Source organism: Scyliorhinus torazame, chromosome 1 (genome assembly GCF_047496885.1).
Source record: "Scyliorhinus torazame isolate Kashiwa2021f chromosome 1, sScyTor2.1, whole genome shotgun sequence".
Classification (NCBI taxonomy): Eukaryota; Metazoa; Chordata; class Chondrichthyes; order Carcharhiniformes; family Scyliorhinidae; genus Scyliorhinus; species Scyliorhinus torazame.
In genome coordinates, this window is record NC_092707.1 from 114140297 (window position 1) to 114162250 (window position 21954).

Consider the following 21954-nt stretch of genomic DNA (forward strand, 5'->3'; position numbering starts at 1 on the left):
TGGATAATTGTAGGTCATTAAGCCCAAGTCTTGGTCAGTATTGAAGATATTCTTGGAGGCCTAGGCAGCGTAATCCTGCTCATTAGAGATTAAGACTTACTGGATAAATACTATGCGTGCGTGTGGGTCAGCAACTCCTCTGGGTTACAACACGCAGCAGCAGCACATGTCTCATCATTTGCTGCATTTGCCATTGGAGGATCCAGACCTATGTTTATGAGGCAATAGAGAAGCCATATGAATGAAACTGTATGAAGTAAATATCGCAGAATGTATTCATGTTTGAACTTGAAAATTCCTATCTGTTGGTCTGCTGTGGATGTAAATATCAAACCTTCCACACACCATGGACCAGGAGAAACCTGTTGACAGTTTTACCGTCCCAGGTTTGGAGGTGTGCAGCCGAGAAGACATCGTTATCATTGAACTACCTGTTGTGTACATACTGTAAGGAACCTCTTTTAAATTCTTGTGTGACTCTTGTGTCCCTTTTAACTGCTGTCTTGCTGGCTGCTGCAATATTGCAGGTTTAGTTTAAACTACAGAATTTTGAAACCTCTTTCCCCCACCCCCGTACAAGTTGCCAGTTGGACTGGCCCAAGGGGATTCCCCTCCATGCAGTGTGCTTTGTGGCATAGTCTCATGATTTAATTTTGATGGACCTGGTTAGCAGCCAATCAATTCTTCTGGGAATCCGGGACATACTCTATTCTCGAATGTGATTGGGGGTCCCCCTATTCAGGGGGTCTATGGGGGACCCCCCTATTCAGGGGTCTCTGTGGGAACTTCCTATTTCGGGGTCTCTGGGGAGCTGTGGGGAATCTGGTGGGAGGGTGGTGGGCAGTCCTTGCATCGTGTGGGAGAGGGTGGTGCTCAGATGGACTTTGGGGGCAACTCCCTTAAGGAGTTACCCCTGTGGCCCACCACGAGGTTTACCACGCCAGGGTCCAAGAGGGTTTTCTGAAATAGTATGTTGATAGGCCAACCAGGGAGGGGGCCTTACTGGACCTAGTATTGGGGAATGAGCCTGACCGGGTGACCAAAGTTTCAGTGGGGGAACATTTTGGGAATAGCGATCACAATTCCGTAAGTTTTGGAATACTCATGGATAAGTACAAGACTGGTCCTCGAGAGAGGGTGCTAAATCAGGCAAAGCTAACTACAACAGAATTCGGCAAGAGCTGGAGAATGTGGATTGGGAGCGGTTGTTGGATGATAAATTCCCATTTGATGTGTGGGAGTCTTTTAAGGCCCAGTTGATTAGAGTGCAGGACAGGCATGTCCCTGCGAAAATGAAGGATTAGGGAACCATGGATGACAGGACGGTGAGCTGTAAGACATAGGGTGAGCTTTGGGCCAAATAGCCTGTTTCTGTGCTGTGTATTCTATGTAATTCAATGTAATATTGGACTTTATTTCACCCCAGTCTGAACATCCCAGTTCTTCCTCTAGCCACTTGGTGGAGCACGGTCCCTGTTGGGGGGTTGGGGTGGCACAGTTTGGTATTCACTGTCGTGCTCTTGAGTCTTCACCAATGATGGTGATTCTGAGGCTGGTTTTCCTCCATTGCGTGAGGTTAGCTCGGGGAGAAAAAATTGTTAATACAAAGAAAAAGACAACGCGTTTTCCCGAAGAAATTTAAATAATGTGACAATTCAGTCAATTGGAATGCACAGAGAGGAGGGGGAAGCCAGATTCAGTGAAGCCCCTCTGTTGTTTTGGCATTGACAGCTGAACTGTAGCCGGCCCCAACATGTACGGAATGTACAACAAGACAACTGTAAACTGCACTGCAACCCAGCTGGGCACTGCTTTAATAGGGTTATTATAGGGCTATAATACTCCTATAGAAATGCCATATTAAACTATTATTTAATTTCACAGTAGCCATTACGACTGGCTGTGAAGCTTTTTAAATTAGGCCCACATTTTAATAAATAGTTAAAATGTTTGGCTGATTATACCTTCCAGGAGGAAATTGTAACTGATAAAGGTTGTGATGTGGACAGACTCAGCTTTTGTGTGAAAGAAACAATGCAAGCATAATTTAATCCAAATATAGATCACAAATCTTCAGTCATAATTACTAAAAATCAGAGATTCTTCATTCGAACAGAAAGAGCTTTGAACTGAACAGATAGTTCCTCCTGCTACTATGGTAACAGAACTTCGATTCATGCTGTGATGCAGTTAGATATTATTGAATACGAAGAATTCCGAGGAAGATTCAGTATCTGCTTCACAATGAGCTGTCTGTTAAAGAGATTGTTTGCTTGTGGTGGTATTTACTGAAACACCAATTTAATTTCCTATTTATTGCTTCAGAGGAATTATAAAGAAGCTTTAGCTCCCTGATTATTTAATGGAACTAAATTAAAATCACAGGCCAGCCAGTGTCTGAAAAGGAAAGAAATGTAACATTTTGGATTTAATCCTTCATCACAATTTATCCTCAAACATTCAGCAATGATTAAACTTACGTTACGAGTGGTAACAATAAGTGCCTAGCAACTTAATAGTTAATGATTTTATCTCTCAACATACTACAGCCTTGGCAATAAATATATGTTTTGCTGGCACTGATGGCTAAAAATAGCTGTGGATAATGATGTAATCAAGTGCACCGCACCATTCAAATGTATAGTGATGTGATTCGATGTCATATCGAAATATGTCATGATTCCTCCCAGAAAACCAGAATCTATAATCCATTCAGAGCTCATTTTCTGTCACGTTACAAATTGGCAACAGAATAAAACCTGTTTGACCATCACCGTCTATGTTGTGAGCATGTCAACAGAAAACATCAGAAATGTAAAGTGTTCTCTCTGTATACAGTTACATGTCATTAACCCCCAGAGTACTCGCCATTCTATTTGTTATGACAACATATGGGCATGTCTGCACTCAGTAGAATGGAGATGAGGGTTAACAGCTCCCTGTAGCGTGTGGCAGAGGACATTTCAGTGACAAGGCACCTTTTGTCTTAATTAAAAGTATTGAGCATTGTGAAAATACGCTGAAAATTCACTTTGCTCGTTGCAACTTAATTAATGTTTTGCTTTTTTCACATTTATCTTTTATATGTGAGACCTCTACCCTTTTCTTCTCTTTCTGAGAGAAGGAGCTCTCTGCTGGATTCAGGTTCCTGGACACAGGGAGCATTCTGGTCCTTTGCTCAGGTAAGAACTTTTCATGTGAGCTACTTTTACTGATTTACTTCTGCAAATCTCAATCCTCTGAGGAAAGGTGATGCTGGCCACCTTGTTGGAGGCAAGGTCACACAGGCTTTTTCTGCACAGGATTCAGATGGACTCTTCAATGGGGGAGCCTACAGATGGCTGCTAGGTCTGCACAATTAAATTATTAGATTCACCTGAGGAAGGAGCAGTGCTCCGAAAGCAAGTGATTTGAAACAAACCTGTTGGACTTTAACCTGGTGTTGTAAGACTTCTTACTACGCCCACCCCAGTCCAACGCCGACATCTCCACATCATGCACAATTAAATGCACGGTCCACTAGCAGGCCGTCCAGAATGTCTTTGTACAATGTTGAGCAGGAACTAGGGGAAGTTGAATTCAGGTAATTAGTAAATATGGAATAAAAAGCTAGTCTCAGTAAAGGTGACCATGAAAACAGTGTTGATTGTCATTAAAAACCCCTCTGGTTCACTAATGATCTTTAGGGAAGGAAATCTGCCATCCTTACCTGGTCTGGCCTACATAGGACTCCAAACCCAGAGCAATGTGGTTGACCCTTAACTGCTGTAGCTTTGAAATGGCCTCACAAGCCACTCAGTAAGGGCAATTAGGAATGGGTAACAAATGCTGGCATTGCCAAAGGATTAAAAAAACTTGATGCAGGGTTATGTGAACAACAGATAGCTCTTGTCACCCAATAGCCACTCTTTGGTTGGCCTTGATGACTGAAAGTCAATTGGCACAAGATGCTGCGAGGATACCAGGCATTGACCTGCCGGGTACCTTACCTTTGGTCGCACACCTACTGCATATTGTAGAAGTGGAATCCCTTTTGATTGTGGTATGGGAAAGAGTTGACATGGCATGCCCCCAAAGCCTGTGGATGCTGTCAATGGCACCCTGCTTCTTGGGGAAGCCTATCCAAGTAAAGCCACATGGTCACTCTGCCTGCCTCTAGCTGTCAAGTGAGAATGAAGTATAGTTTGCTCTCACTCAGTATACAGCTTCAGTAACCTTCCTTATGCAAAAACCAGCGAGCAAATATCACCAGCAATAGCCTGGACAGAGCCAGATACATAAAGATCCATCACCAAGGTCCCCTTCACAGCCACCGTCAATGCAATCATTGTTCTGCTGTGGGGTTGCATTTCTGGCTGCAATAGGTGTCAGATTTCGGTGATGACAAGTTTACTGAAGCACAAACATCATATACATTTTTGACCGAGATTCAAGAAAGAAAATTGCTCCTTGAGCACGCTGCAGATATGAGGCTGGATTCTCCGTCGGCGGGATCCCCTGGGCTGAATTCTCCGATTCTGAGGCTACGTCCCCATGCCGGCGTGGGAACGGTGGCTGCCGTAAAACGGCAGGGAGCTAGCATGCCGGCAGCGTAAAGCGCCCGACTCTAGCTGTCGATACGGCCTGGAGAATTGCCGGGTCCGTGGCCACACATGTGTATGGCGGAGGCCGCTCGCAGACCTGCCCCGCAAAATGGTGCCTCCCCTTTGGTCAGCTCATGGGCCCCAGACCAGCCCCCCACAGTGACCCCAGCCCCTGATAAAGTCCCCCTCTGCCTGCGGATCGGCCCTCCCCCGACTGCTGGATTGAGTCCGAAGCTGCTACGATGAGACCACACGTGACCGATGCCGTCGGGAACTCGGCTGGTCGGGGGGGGGGGGGGGGGGGGGGATCGCCAAACGCAATTTCAGCATCGGCGACTGGAGAACCCAGACCCCCGTTTCGCCGGCAGCGGACTCACGCCCGCTGATTTACTGATGGCATGGAGGTTCCCACAATGAGGAACCACAGTGGCCGGCTGTCGGGACGGAGAATCTCGCTGCCGGTTGGGGCTCGTCGCACCAGTAATCGGCTGCGGCGGGACGGAGAATCCCCCCACAGTCTCCTGCGGAAAGCCCTTGTCCATCCCCCCTCTCATTCTGTAGCTTTCATGCTCTATGTGCCCTCTCCTCATTCTCCCAGTCATGTTGTATTCCAAGGGAATTTTCTGCTAGTTTACCCATATCTGCGAACAACTGGCTATGCAGAAGCCATAAAGTTGGAATAATCTCTTTCTGCAATTGCCACATCACTTGTAGACACCTGCAACTTTGAACAGCAATAGAAAGCAACAAACACTTCTACAATCAAACAACAACTGGAAGAAAACAAGTGGCGGCTAATATAGAAGTACTTTGGTGAATTTTTAAAAATAGAATTGGTGAGTGAGATCTGTGATGTTCCTTATATAGTTCTCCAAGAGAGCAAAAAGTAGTATTTACAAAGAACATCAAGCTATGTATTTAAAACAAAGCTAGTTTATTTTGCACTATTTTAAATGGTTCGCACACTCTACTGAGTAATAGCTAACAAAATAACAGTATTGAATCTATGTTACAGTAATCTATTATGTTTCTCTAATACAACCAACACTCTATCCTAACCTCACACTACACTTCGGCATAAGCTCCTCCCAGAATGCTTAGAGACGCAACCTTTTATAAGACTACTCGTGATGACATCTAGTGCTGAGATACATGATCATCATCTTGTTAACCCTTTACTCTCCTTAGATTATACATATTATTACACCCCCTTTTTTGGGTGTTTGTACAGTACAAACAGGAAAATATAAGTAACAATTTTACATGATACATTGATATGTACGCCAAAAGTTAACAAGTAAGTCAAAATCTGTTAAACAATTTGTTTGTTTTTCTTTACAAATTAAGTCTTTCAGGTTTCTTTCTGATTCTGGATGATCTCTTCAATCCAGTCAATTGAGTTGCAGATGTTTCCAATGGCTTCTGGAAGTCACCTTGTTCATCATCAGGTCCAGTAGTAGTATGTAATGAATTACCATCAAACTGAAGACATGGAAATAAAGTGTGAGAAGACTTGACTTTCAAAAGAGCACGTCGGTTTCTTTTAAGAACAGAACCATCAATTGCTTTAACAATGTACGAGTGAGGCGTATGGCCTTAGCTAAGTCAGATCATCCTCCAGTGGGAATCTGAATTATCAGTAGATCATCTGGATTAAGTGATTCCAATGATTTGCATGTTCATTGTAGTATTTCTCTTGAATATGCATTTGAAGCTGCATTTTCTCTATGACTTGCTGAAGATCAGGATCAGCTAGTTGTAAACATGGAAGAGTTGTACGCAATGATCTGTTCATTAACAACTGAGCAGGAGATAAACCAGTTGCGAGAGGAGTAACCCTATAATTCAATAAAGCTGAGAACATATCTGAGTCAGAGTCAAGTGCTTTCTTGAAAAGTTATTTCACAATGTGAACGCCTTTTTCAACCTTCCATTGGATTGCAGATAAAGAGGACTAGACGTAGTATGAGTGAAATTACAGTTACGAGCAAATTCTGTCCAATCATTACTATCAAAGTGAGGTCCATTGTCTGACATAGCTCTGCAAGGTATCCCACGACGAGCAAATATTTCTTTAGTCGCTTTGACCACGGATTTCGAAGTAGAATCAGACAATTTCATTACTTCCGGGTAGTTTGAAAAATAGTCAATAATCAATACATAATCACGACCATGAAAATGAAAAAGATTGATACCAACTTTCGACCACGGAGTCTTCTTGAGATCGTGAGTTGTGAGTTTCTCTTTACTCTGTGTTGATTGATTTCGCTGGCATGTCTCACATTCTGGCACAAAATTGGCTATGTCAGTATTTATTCCAGGCCAATATACTGCTTGTCTCGCTCGTTGTTTACACTTTTCTATACCTCAATGACCTTCATGAACCTTTTGGAGGATCTTGTGTCTTAGCGTTGTGGGAATGACAAGATGATAGAGCCAAAGTAGAAATCCATCTACGACGGTGAGATCAGATTGAATATTTCTGAAATTTGAACAGTTTCCTTTCGCCCAACCATTTTTCATATGGCTGATTACTCGTTGTAACATTGCATCTTTTTCAGTCTCCGCTCTGATGAGCTTGAGTTTTTCATCAGAGACAGGAAGAGTTTCAGCTAGACGTTCCGCTTGAGCTTCTACAAGTTGAACTATCTGAGGTTGCTGTTCATCTGTTTCTGTAGCATGATCTTTACCTGGAGTATAGACCGGCTGAAAGTCGTACCTTCGTAGTTTCATGACAATTTTTTGTAGTCTTGAAGTCATATCATTCAAATCTTTCTGGATTGTATGAACTAATGGTCAGTGATCTGTTTCAACTGTGAACATCGGAAGTCCATATACATAGTCATGGAATTTCTGTATTAGGCAAGCCTAAACACTCTTTCTTGATCTGAGCGTAACATTGCTCTGTGGTGGTCATAGATCTGGATGTAGATGCAATGGGTCTCCAAAAAGCATCATCATTCTATTGAGGAAGAACTGCCCAATCTCATTTTAACTCGCATCTGTGGAAATCTTTGTTTCTCACACAGGGTCAAAGAAGGAAAGGACAGGTTTGGTGGTCAGTGCTGACTTGAGATCAGATCATTCTTTTGTGTGCTCTCCAGCCCATGAGCAGAATGTGTTCTTCCTTATGAGGTGACGCAAGACAGTTGTTCGTGAAGCAAGGTTGAGGATGAATTTTCCTAAGAAATTCACAACAGCAAGGAATCTCAGAACTGCTTTTTTATCTTCTGGGATGGACATCTTCTGGATAGCAGCAATCTTATCATCATCTGGTTGCACACCATGTTCTAATATTTGGTCACCCAGAAATTTTAACGTTGAGATACCAAAGTTGCACTTGGCCCGATTAAGCTTCAATCTGTATTTGTGTATTCTCTGTAACACATGCAGGAGTCGTGCACTGTGTTCTTCATGAGTAGATGACCATATTATAATGTCATCCACATATACACAAACTCCATCTATGCCTTCTGTCATCTGTTCCATGGCACGATGGAATATCTCAGATGCTGAGATTATGCCAAATGGCATTCTGTTAAAGCAGTAATGACCATACGGTGTGTTGAATGTACACAATTTATTGCTTGTGTCATCCAGTTGCATTTGCCAAAAACTTCTGGAAGCATCTAGTTTGGAGAATATCTGGGCATTAGCCATTTCACTAGTGATTTCCTTGCGTTTCAGTATTGGATAGTGTTCATGTCTGATGTTCATGTTCAGATCCTTCAGATCAATACAAATCCTGAGGTCATCATTGGGTTTTTTCACGAACACCATCGAGCTCACCCGATCTGTGGCTCTTGGAAATAATCCCAAACTGCTGCATTCGTTCCAGTTCTTGCTTGAGACGGTCACGTAACAGAGCAGGAACTCTTCTTGGAGGGTGTACCATTGGTTTAGCATTCGCTTTTAATTGAATTTTGTATTGGAAAGGAAGAGTACCCATATCTTCAAATACCTGAGGAAACTTTGCGAGGATGCTTTCAAAGTCTTCCTGCACAGGTGGAAGGGTTTTGTCGGTGTTGTAGATTTGTTTCACAAGGTATAAGTCTTGACAGGCTTGTGCATCTAAGAGTGATGAACATCTAGCTTCAACAATTTCGAACCGCAAAGATATTGCAGTGTCGTTTTTGTCACTAAGAGATAGCATGACACTAAAGAAGTAATCGGGTTACCACTGTAGTCACGTAACTGGCAGTCAGTTTTCTGAACCTTAGGACTATGACATAGTTGGGATAAATCAAGAGTATTGATTAAATTATCAGATGCTCCCGCGTCCAGTTTGAACACAATCTCGGAACTATTGACTTGCAATGGAGTGTTCCATTCAGCTTCTGTGTTCATCGATTGTAGGGGATGCAGTATCTGTGGATAGGAAGTGTTCTTTACAGTTGTCTGGTACTTCTCAACAATACCCACAAAGAAAGAATCTTCAAGACAATAAGCATCTATATTAACATTCGGGTTATCCACCTTTGAGGTTTCTGCACTTGTATGAACACTCATTCATTTGTTTTCTTCATATCGTAATATATAGTAACGTTATTCTTCAGGGGATGTCCCGGAGGACTGGAGAATAGCCAATGTTGTTCCTCTGTTTAAGAAGGGTGGCAGGGATAATCCCGGGAACTACAGGCCGGTGAGCCTTACTTCAGTGGTAGGGAAATTACTGGAGAGAATTCTTCGAGACAGGATCTACTCCCATTTGGAAGCAAATGGACGTATTAGTGAGAGGCAGCACGGTTTTGTGAAGGGGAGGTCGTGTCTCACTAACTTGATCGAGTTTTTCGAGGAGGTCACTAAGATGATTGATGCAGGTAGGGCAGTAGATGTTGTCTATATGGACTTCAGTAAGGCCTTTGACAAGGTCCCTCATGGTAGACTAGTACAAAAGGTGAAGTCACACGGGATCAGGGGTGAACTGGCAAGGTGGATACAGAACTGGCTAGGCCATAGAAGGCAGAGGGTAGCAATGGAGGGATGCTTTTCTAATTGGAGGGCTGTGACCAGTGGTGTTCCACAGGGATCAGTGCTGGGACCTTTGCTCTTTGTAGTATATATAAATGATTTGGAGGAAAATGTAACTGGTCTGATTAGTAAGTTTGCAGACGACACAAAGGTTGGTGGAATTGCGGATAGCGATGAGGACTGTCTGAGGATACAGCAGGATTTAGATTGTCTGGAGACTTGGGCGGAGAGATGGCAGATGGAGTTTAACCTGGACAAATGTGAGGTAATGCATTTTGGAAGGGCTAATGCAGGTAGGGAATATACAGTGAATGGTAGAACCCTCAAGAGTATTGAAAGTCAAAGAGATCTAGGAGTACAGGTCCACAGATCACTGAAAGGGGCTACACAGGTGGAGAAGGTAGTCAAGAAGGCATACGGCATGCTTGCCTTCATTGGCCGGGGCATTGAGTATAAGAATTGGCAAGTCATGTTGCAGCTGTATAGAACCTTAGTTAGGCCACACTTGGAGTATAGTGTTCAATTCTGGTCGCCACACTACCAGAAGGATGTGGAGGCTTTAGAGAGGGTGCAGAAGAGATTTACCAGAATGTTGCCTGGTATGGAGGGCATAAGCTATGAGGAGCGATTGAATAAACTCGGTTTGTTCTCACTGGAACGAAGGAGGTTGAGGGGCGACCTGATAGAGGTATACAAAATTATGAGGGGCATAGACAGAGTGGATAGTCAGAGGCTTTTCCCCAGGGTAGAGGGGTCAATTACTAGGGGGCATAGGTTTAAGGTGAGAGGGGCAAAGTTTAGAGTAGATGTACGAGGCAAGTTTTTTACGCAGAGGGTAGTGGGTGCCTGGAACTCACTACCGGAGGAGGTAGTGGAGGCAGGGACGATAGGGACATTTAAGGGGCATCTTGACAAATATATGAATAGGATGGGAATAGAAGGATACGGACCCAGGAAGTGTAGAAGATTGTAGTTTAGTCGGGCAGTATGGTCGGCACGGGCTTGGAGGGCCGAAGGGCCTGTTCCTGTGCTGTACATTTCTTTGTTCTTTGTTTGTTTGTTAAAATCAGTTTGAGAATGAACTGTTGGCAAATCTACAAGCTGTACAATAATTCCACCTATATGTCTCTGGTTGACAATTGATGGGCTTTATAGGCCTTCAATCGCCATGTTCTTCTGGCCAGATCTATGACTTAATCATGAAATATTGTCCCAAGTCTGATAATTTTGCTGACTGCATGTAATGATGCCCAGATCCACATACAGCTGCAAGCTATTATAGTATTGAGATAAGGAATTCAATTAGTTTACAGCTCAAAATACTATAATTTTCAATTTCTACTGACGGTTTCTCACTAGTATGATCTGTGAAATGGTCAACTGCAATTTTCAAAACAAGGAAGATTTTTTCCTGATAACATCTAGAAAGATTGGTCATATTCTTTACCCGATATCCATAAACGAGTTCAAAATAAGGGTGATTTTTTTTTTTGTCAATGTTCTAGAAAGTAGCAAGTTAGCAAGAAGCACAAAAGGCATTTGTAACATTTCTGGGAAATTGAAGTAGAAATCTGCAGCTCATTACTCAGCCAGTAACCAAATTCAGGAGAAAAATGTACACAATGGCATATCCATATGGGAATGATCACCAATACATCAAACACAATGGGCCGTAACATCCTTGGAGAGGCAATCAATGTCGGATTACTTACATGATTTTTCTTGTCTTACAATCCCAGTTGAAGTTAGAACAGGAAGGGTAGATTCCAGAATGGAACCCTGGCTCAAAGGACTGTGGGTGGGATACTCCGTTTCAGGGACTAAGTGCTGATGCCGGGACCGAATCCCAGGTTGTTCTATGATCTCGATGCTGGCGCCAGTCCCAGAGCCATTCAGGCTAATGGGCCAGCGCCACGTGGAACAATTTCAATTCCAATGCACGGCAGTGTGTGATTTGCCAGTCTCGGGATTGGCACTCGAGAACCTGACAAGGATCTGCATATAAGGGGCGGGATTCTCCGCGCCGGGGGCTGGCGTGAATCCCGCCCCTGCCATGTCCCGAAGTCTCCGCCACTAGAGATTCGGCGGGGGCGGGAATCACGGCGCCCCGGTCGGCGGGCCCACCCCCGCCGATTCTCCGGCCCGCGATGGGCCGAAGTCCCGCTGCTGGAATGCCTGTCCCGCCAGCGTAGATTAAACCACCTTTTGAACGGCGGGACAAGGCGGCACGGGCAGGCTCTGGGGTCCTGGGGGGGTGGGGGCCTTTTTGCCCCGGCTGGCGTGGCGCCAAAGGCCTTTCCCGCCAGCCGGTGGAGCGCAAACCACTCCGGTGCGGGCCTAGCCCCTCAAGGTGAGGGCTTGGCCCCTAAAGGTGCGGAGACTTCCGCACCTTTTGGGGCGGCCCGACGCCGGAGTGGTTCCCGCCACTCCATTACGCCGGAACCCCCCGCCATGCCGGGTAGGGCAGAATCCCGCCCAAGCACTCCACTCCCCACACACTCTCATTCCAGCCACCAAGATGCCACCCCGAAGAGCAATTCTGAGGTTCACCGATGCAGAGCTGGAGATACTGCTGGATGCCATGGAGGAAAGGGGGGACATCCTGTTCCCTGGGGTAGGAGGGAGTCTGGCCCACCAAGGTCAATCGGGCCTGGGCGCAGGTGGCAGAGGCCATGAGCGCCGTGGGTCCCATGACCAGAGCAGGGCAGCAGTTCAGGAAGAAGTTGCATGATCTCATCAGGGTGGCCAGGGTGAGTCACCACCACCACCGTGCCCCTGGCACTATCCCCCGTCCCACACTCCCCATATCCATCACTCTTCCCCCCCCCACCTCATGCGGCCCCCACCATGGGGCTGGTGTAGCACAGTGGGCTAATTAGCTGGCCATTAAGTCTGAACAATGCCAGCAATGCAGGTTCAATTCCCGTACCGGCCTCCCCGAACAGGTGCTGAAATGTGGCAACTAGGGGCTTTTCACAGTAACTTCATTGAAGCCTACTTGTGACAATAAGTGATTATGATTATTATATTATTATTACATGGACCGATAGATAGTGTTGGGTGAGGATGGGCAATCTCCCAGCCAGGCAGGGTGAGACCCTCACCACCATCGTATCGTTGGCACCAACCTCCATCCCCCACACCCATAGCCTCCCCCCCCAGCTAGTAGGCGATCAAACCTCACCCACCGGCAGGCTGCTCAGATGCCACCCTGCACCCATACTGCCCGTCATGCCCTGCACACGCAGGACACTGTCCACAGACCCCCTGCACTGCCCATGTCCGAGTGTCTCACACTGTGCATTATCTGTACCCCAGGAGAAGGTGGGCCACAATCACAGGGAGAGAGAGAAAACCGGAAGGGGCCTGCCTGACCTGTGACCCCTCACCATCGCAGAGCAGAGGCTGATGGAACTGGTCGATGAGGTTGGAGAGCGGGCAGTCGCCGAGGCGGAGGTCAGCATCATAGATACAAGTGTGCCCTCAATGAATTGCGATGTCCCTATGGCACTTGTGACACCACACCCCCACACATCATGCCTACCAACAATCTAACCATGCGTCTTGTCTTTTGCATTGCAGGATCACCTGACAGTGAGGCGGGTCCACCTGGGGTCCCTCGCCTCCCGCCAAAACCCCTCGACTCACCTGGACGAGGCGGGCCCGGCTGAGGTCCCTCACCTCCCATAAGACCGTAAGACATAGGAGCTGAATTAGGCCACTTGGCCCATCGAGTCTGCTCCGCCATTCAATAATGGCTGATATTTTGCTCATCCCCATTCTCCTGCCTTCTCCCTTCTCCCGCCACAACCCCTTGACTCACCTGGTGATGAGGCGGGACCGGCTGATGTCCCTCCCCCCAGCTACAACCCTGCGACACCCCGCAGCACATGTCCGGAGGTGACACCAACTTCTCATCACTGCTGTCACCAACACCCCCCACCATCGCAGAGACACTCACCTCGGTTAGGCATGTCAGTGAAGTGGCTCCTTGGCACGCTCTGGTGCACATCACACACCTGCAGCGGTACATCAGGTGAAGATAGGAACTCCCGAGGGGGCGGACGGTTAGAGGGTGGTCCGACCCCAGGGATGAGCTGATACCCAGACGGGTCTCGGGCTTTTGAAAGGGCGGTCCTATCAATGTTGATGTAGGTGCTGAGCTGGGGACTATATGAGGGGGCGTTAGCAACCATCCAGCACCTACAGGTGCAGTTGGAGGAGCCCAACCGCCTGCAGGAGCAGGAGGCAGTGCCGACCATGCATGCTACCAAGGCCAACATCGAACGGGTGGCATCCGTGGTGGAGGCCTTCGGTGCGAAGGTATTAGCCATGGCCAAAGATGTTCAAGGCCTCGGGCATTCTGTGTGGGTGCAGCTGAGGCACAGGACAACACAGGACATGTCACAGGCACCCATGTTCCAGGGCCACATGGACATTACAGCGGCGTTCCAGAGCTAGGCCCAGTCACAACGGGTCATGGCTGCAGGTGTCAAGGCATTGGCCTAGCGCTGGTGCTGGCTGGCCTGAGCCGGTCCCTGAGTGACATGGTAAAGCCCTGTGGGGGAGGGGGCTGTAGGAAGGTTGGGGGTGGGGGGTGGAGGGTGAGGATGAGGCCGGCGGTGTGGGGTGCGGGTGTTGGATGTGAATATGGTCCAGAGCCCCCAGGAGAGTTGCAGGTGACCACTGGAGTCACCTTGGTCGTGACAGGGGACGGGGTGACATGTAGTAAAGTCTGCTCGGTGCGTGATCCACCATCGTACACCACCCCGATACCCAACCCCCCCCCCCCCCCCACCGTGCCCCCCCCCACCCCCCCACGCCACCCTGGACACCATCCCCACACCCGCCATCCATGGAGTTTGATGGGACTGTGAGATGGTATGGCTAGCAGGCATGCAGGGATCACCCGGGTGGACAGTAGAATGTGCTATCGAGGGCAGGAGTCAGACTTTGTCAAACAATGCGGAGCACCAGATCTCATAGCGGAGCAGGTTGTCATCATCCTCCAGGGTGGACAGGGGAGGGGGTGGGTTGCCGGGAAGGAGGGGGGGTGCGTTGTGTGGGGGGCGAATGGGACATTTAGCCAGCCGGTGGCCAGTGCGCCTAGTCGGTGAACCTGGAGACGATTAGATGGTCTCGTGCTCAGCAGTCCTGGTGCACACATTGCGTGACCTCCTGTGGCTGCCCCGGCCCTATGCCTGTAGTGATCTGTACATCTGTACATACATCTGCACACACACCAGGGACTACAGACAGATGTAACAGGCACAGCATCACTAGAGGGCAGCATCAGAGACAGGTATAAAGGGTCCAGCCCAAGGGAGGATCCGCCTGTTTCAGAAGCACAGGGTTAGTGAACAGCAGCAGACAGAGACAGCTCGGCATAGGCAGTTTACCTTAGCTTCACTGGTCATACCTCTTGACTGTATTATATCTTGTTAAGCTCTGGAAACAGAACGAACCCACTGAATAAAGTATTAGTGTTAACTGGAAGTCTACAATCTTTATTCAGACTTAGAGAATAACATATGATACCAGGTGTGATTTCAGAAAGCTAGCTAGACACCAGCAAGAGATGAAAAACTTAAACCGGATATTCGACTGTGGAAGACTTCGCAGCAAATGGATCCTCGACGACTAACTGATTCGATGGAACTTGTTGGAACTCCATGGCAGCTGGAAACAACCGGTAATTTAAGTTATAACTGGAAAATGTTTGAACAGCTGTTCCAAATATTTATCACAGCCAATGATTTAAGCACTGTCTCTGACACAATGAAAATAGCTCTCAACAGGAGGGCATGAAGCTAGAGAAATCTACAATTGCTTTAATTACTTAGAAGGTGAAGACAACACCAAAGTAGACGTATTCTCATAAAATTTGCTAAACGCTGTAACAGTCAGTCCGGTGAGATGCTGGAAAGATTTAACTCTTGTCAGAGAAACGGAGGGCTCATCTCTGATTTTATTACAAATCTCAAGTTAATAACACAACGCTGTGATTATGCTGATTTCAGAGACACTGTGATAATGCATCAATTAATTCCTGGACTATCTGATAAAAATTTGAGGGAAGAACTTTCACAAAATAATTATCTAACTCTAGGAATCGCTATACAAAAATGCCTTGCTTATGAACAAAAACAAAATCAGTACTTTGAGTCTCTACAAACACAGAATCATCATTTAGAAAACAAAATTGGTAAAGATGGCGCGAACACTCACCACGAGGCGGAGGCAGGGTTGAATCGGAGGAAGACAGAGGTTCTGAGCGGCAGCCATCTTGGGAAAGGAGCCACACATGCTCAGTTGTGAAAAGAGCGCACAGTACAGGAAACGCGGTGTGCGCATGGGCAATTGAGTCCTACGCATGATGTCACGAGCGTCATGACGTCAGAGGACCAGGACCACGCCCACTTAAAAGGGAAATGCACAAAAATGAACAAAAAGAAATTTAAAGCTGCAAAACCCAATTTTCTTGGCTCAAAAGACAGAACAATGCCCGGACTTACACCAGCAGTTGAGAATAACTTTCACAACACCCTGGAACAAGCAGTTAGCACCGCCCCACAAGATGATATGGTCTTTGTAGACTACGACTCAGGCGAAGATTTCATCTTGGGAGCTGGCTACCCCAGTACCAAATCCGAACTGCAACTAGAGGAGTCGTACTGGGAATACCCCGACGATGAGTTCTTCGGAATGGCGAATCTTCAGCCCAGCATATATGACATCCCGGCTCGTGAGTGCAGGATTATGCTGCGGCCTGACGCCAAGAAACAGAGCGTGGTCCACGCACCATGAAGGGTCCCAGCCTCCACACAAGAAGATGATTTGTTCAGTGAACATGAAGAGAACGATCACAACTCCAAAACAAAAAGCGATGATTTGTCCAAAGAACAATACACACAATACTGCTCAGACATGGCTGAGTTATTCGGAGATCCTGATCACAGCATCAGCAACATGGTTGAAAACCTCAATATGACTCTTCTCATGGTAGATGAATCCAATACCATGGTGCCATGGCAGATCGGCGATACATGGGATGACAGCAATACCCAAGACGAAGACGTCGCCACACAAAGAGCACAGAATGACTCTGTTGAGAGAGCACAGATCAACTCTACAGCGAGAACACTGCACGACTCCACAAAGAGAGTGATGACAGACTCCACAGAGAGAGCGATGACAGACTCCACAGAGAGAGTGATGAAGGACTCCACAGAGAGAGCGATGAAGGACTCCACAGAGAGAGCGATGACAGACTCCACAGAGAGAGTGATGAAGGACTCCACAGAGAGAGCGATGAAGGACTCCACAAAGAGAGTGATGCAAGCCTCCACAAAGAGAGTGATGCAAGCCTCCACAAAGAGAGTGACGCAAGCCTCCACAGACATCTCGGTGACAGACTCAAAAATGGAAGCAAGCAAATACTCCATAGTGAACGGCATGCATGTACAAGACCACGAAGAACTATCAAGCTGATTTGAGCCACCAGAAGAAGACACTGAATGTCGACCCACTATATGTGAGACAAGTGACGAAGAAATCACAATTCCCATACAGGATGTGCAGGATCACAGCGACACTGACATATCTCAGCTCGTCTGCACAGGAGCACTCAATATTAAAGAAGACAGCCACCCATGAGTCCAGAGAGACCATGTCAATTGAAATCTTGAAGATTTTGACTCCAGAAGAGGAGCACCAAGAGATCACAGATGATTCAAATGAACCTGAAATGACTCCAAAAGCGAAGCACCAAGAACTCAATGCTGATTCAAGTGAACCAGAAATGGCTCTAGAAGAGGAGTACCAAGTAAGCAAAGGAGAGAAATCGAATCCATCACAAATGACTGACGTCACCAACATCAATGCAACATCAGATCATTCTCACAATTCTCAAGAAGACATGCTCAATGTAGCAGATACCACAAAGGACACTGACACCAATAACTGTGACAATGACTCAAATCATCCACATGGCACACTCATTGAGCGCACCAAGAACAACAAAAACTGCAAGAAGCACAGCAGAAACAAGAACAACACCAGCAACAACAAAAACAACAGGCAGCGCAACAAGAACGACAAAAGCACCAAGAATCATCCCAGAAACAACAAGCATGACAAGAAAAAGAACAAATATAAAAGCGAAAACAGAATCAACAAGCCCGACAAAAAGAACAACAAGAACGCCAATGAAAACAACCAAGCCAGAAACGACAGAAAGAACAACAATGAAACAACGACCTGTACAACATGGTAGAGCTCTGCACGTGAAGGACAATGCCACAGCACACTGCGAAACAATGACAAGACTACAAACATGCCATGACATGATAAAGAATCTCACAAATTCACATCTGCTCCAGAACAAACAAGCAAAACAGCTGTCACGAACGATGACATACAGAATCAATACCACAAACACAGGAAAAAGTCGAGGTCAGACAACGGTGCGACACAGAATCGCTACCCACAATCAAATGGAACAGGGGAAAAAGGTGTCCACATCATTAAACAACTCATCAACAAAGCAGTCTAGTCAATTTCCGACATCAACCTAGCTCTGTTATCGTACCGAGCAACCCCATTGAGCTCAGGACTGTCACCAGTGCAAATGCTCTTCGGCAGAGACATCCGGACAACCCTACCGGCAAAGCAATTCCGAGACCCCGGCAACGCACCGGTTCTCGACGACATGCGGGCACTATGCTCCAAACAAAAACTATACTACGATCAACATGCAATCCCACTCAAGCCACTGACAATAGGTGACACCATCAGAATCAGGGACCCAGAAGGCGGATGGTCTGAGTTAGCCACGGTGATCAGGCAGGAGGCACATTGTCAAATCGTCTGCGGGAGTATTTTTTCGCTGTAACCGCCAGGATCTATTAGAGATTCGACCTACAACGCCAGTATTTCCCACACTGGACTTGACCGAGTCCGTTTGTCCACAGGACGTTCCTCACCACACAACGCCAGACAGTACTCTTGATGACATCAAACCATCATCCCTACTACCACCGTTAAGACGCTCCAGCAGAAGCCGTAAGGCACCCGATCGGCTAGATTTGTAACGACACTTCAACACACGCACAAGACGAATATGGACATTTCTCACGATGGACTCACAACACAGTTAATTGTTTCTGTATTACTTTTATCATTTTCAAAGTGTGCAGATTTGCATATTCTCACCATTTGTTATGTGCAGTTTTTTTGAGGCCAGTCTAGAAAACATGTCCAATAAAAGGGGGGGGGGGGGAATGTAGTGATCTGTACATCTGTAAATACATCTACACATACACCAGGGACTACAGACAGATGTAACAGCCACAGGATCACTAGAGGGCAGCATCAGAGACGGGTATAAAGAGTCCAGCCCAAGGGAGGATCTGCCTCTTTCAGAAGCACAGGGTTAGTGAGCAGCAGCAGACAGAGACAGCTCAGCATAGGCAGTTTACCTTAGCTTCACTGGTCATACCTCTTGACTGTATTATATCTTGTTAAGCTCTGGAAACAGAACAAGCCCACTGAATAAAGTATTTGTGTTAACTGGAAGTCTACAATCTTTATTCAGACTTAGAGAATAACATAATGCCCTCCCCATTCTGGGCCCTCCTTCGCATCCTCCTTGTTGGACCTGTAACCTCCTCCAGCTGTTGCCCTCTGATGCACAATGTTGTGGAGGACGCAGCAGGCCTCCACGATGTAGGAGACCCTCATAGGACTGTACTGCAGGGCCCCTCCAGAGTGATGCAGGCACCTGAATTGCATCTTGAGGACGCCGATGCACCGTTCATGACACTCCTGGTCGCTGCATGGGCATCATTATCATGGGTCTCTGCCTTGGTCTGAGGCCTCCGGATAGTCGTCATCCCCCATGACCACAGCAGGCAACCTGTCGCCAAGCAGCCAACTCCTCAGCCAGAGAAATACCTCGAAGATGTTGGGAATCGGTGAGTGAGCCAGAATGAAGGCGTTGTGCACACTGCCTGGATAGCAGGCGCAGACGTGCACAATGTGCAGCCGCTGGTCACACACCAACCACACACTGAGGGAGTGGAGTCCCTTCTGGTTTGTGAAAGGCACCCCCTTGTGCAGCGGTGCTCATAGGGGGACATGTGTCCCTCAATCACTCCCTAGACCTAGGATATCTCAGCGATGGCAGCGAATCCTGTTGCCCAGGCAACCTAGTGGGTTCAGTCCACATTCAGGTTGATGTATTGTGCCGCATGGACAAAAAGGGCATCCGTTACACAGTGGATACATCTGTGCACGGAGGTCTGGGAGATCCCAGGCAGGTCCCCACTCAGCACCTGGAATGACCCCGTGGTATAAAAGTTCAGGGCGACTGTCACCTTAATGGCCGCCAGGAGCGGGTATCCTCCCCATGGTGTTCCTCGCAGCACCAGTGCTAGCCCCTCATCGGTAGCGGAATCGGTTTGGGTTTGGCGCCAATTGTTCTGACGTGAAAGTCCATGGATTCTCCGTTGCCGTCAACACTTAGTCTCAGAAACGGAGAATCCGGCCCCAGATTTTCCAAATGATACTATTAAACAAAGTTTCTGCTTCACTTTAACAGTGAATCCAGTCCAGGATTTTGCAGCAACCCCTTTGCAAACTGTTCACAATTGCTTTAACTCTCGATTTCCCATATTCTGGTAAAATGGCATCAAACATTTTATTTACCTTTGAAGTATGTTGTCCCTCTTTAAACCTGATAACTGCAATGGTCTCTTTAACTCAGAACATTTTGTTTACTCTTCCTGAACAATATCTTGGCCTCTGTTCTCTTAACTTCCACCGTTTTAGACATTCTTTCTGTCCCAATTCCTGAGTGATCTGGACTGTAACGTTTTCCTTAGAAAGCTTGCATCTTTGCAACTTCCTTGACCTGTCCAGCTTCTTCAGGCACAGTTGAGAGGATGTTCACTCCTGTAAGGGTCTTTCCTGTTTATTCACTGTTTTTTCCCTTATTTCCCTTTTCTTTTATTTTTACTGTTACATTTTTGATCCATGGATGATTAGTAAACATATGGCCTGAAAGCAAGCAACAGAATTCACAAGCTTGTGCTGGATTGAACTGGAGTTGTCAACTGGCTGGCACCAGTCACATATATGGGTTGGGACTAGGTTTGATTGATTTGGCTGGTGGTCAATGATTTGGCCCAAAAGGCCTGGTAACATGTGGTGATTGGATCTTATCCCACTGAAATGGTTCAGAGACCTATGGAAGTTTCAGTTTTGAATTCAATAGCACGGAGGTAAAAGATCCAACTAAATCCTCTCCAGAAAGTTTTTGCCAATTCTCTCCAGAAACATAGCATGGTAGCACAGTGGTTAGCACAATTGCTTCACAGCTTCAGGGTCCCAGGTTCGATTCCCGGCTTGGGTCACTACCTGGGCGGAGTCTGCACGTTCTCCTCATTTCTGCGTGGGTTTCCTCCTGGTGTTCCGGTTTCCTCACACAGTCCAATGACGTGCAGGTTAGGCGGACTGGTCATGATAAATTGCCCTTAGTGTCCAAAAAGGTTAGGTGAGGTTACGGGGATAGGGTGGAGGTGTATGAATAGGGTGGAGGTGTGAGCTTAGGTAAGGTGCTCTTTCCAAGGGCCGGTGCAGACATGATGGACCGAATGGCCATCTTCTGCACTGTAAATTCTATGATTCGATTTAGGTGGGATTTAGGTGTTTCCTAATTGTTAACCAACTGTATCTGCTGTGTATTTCATTGTAGTTCTTGTTATAAATAACAGTAATTGTCTTTAAACTTACAAACCTGGTTTCAGTAATTATTAGGCAGCCAAGGGCCAAAGAGTTTGGGTATTTTTATAAGAATTATTCATTGATTTACTTGTAGTGTGACTCTGTGACAAGTGGGACTGGAATTGACTGTGCACTTGCCCAGGGTATTGTACCTCTCCCCAGTCTCCTGTCTCCTCCTGCAGTAAATGCAGCTAAAACTAAAATGTAAATGTTTTCCTCCAGTTGCTAAGCAATGCCTGTTACTCCTATTTATTCTGCATGCCATCGCCTTCTCTAAGCACAATAGAAATACAGTTGGAACTTAACTGTCCCTGAAACATACAAAGGCCTTTGCCCAGCATGAGTCCAACTGTAGTTTTTTTCTCTTCCAAACAAAGAACAAAGAACAAAGAAATGTACAGCACAGGAACAGGCCCTTCGGCCCTCCAAGCCCGTGCCGACCATGCTGCCCGACTAAACTACAATCTTCTACACTTCCTGGGTCCGTATCCCTCTATTCCCATCCTATTCATGTATTTGTCAAGATGCCCCTTAAATGTCACAATCGTCCCTGCTTCCACCACCTCCTCCGGTAGCGAGTTCCAGGCACCCATTACCCTCTGTGTAAAAAACTTGC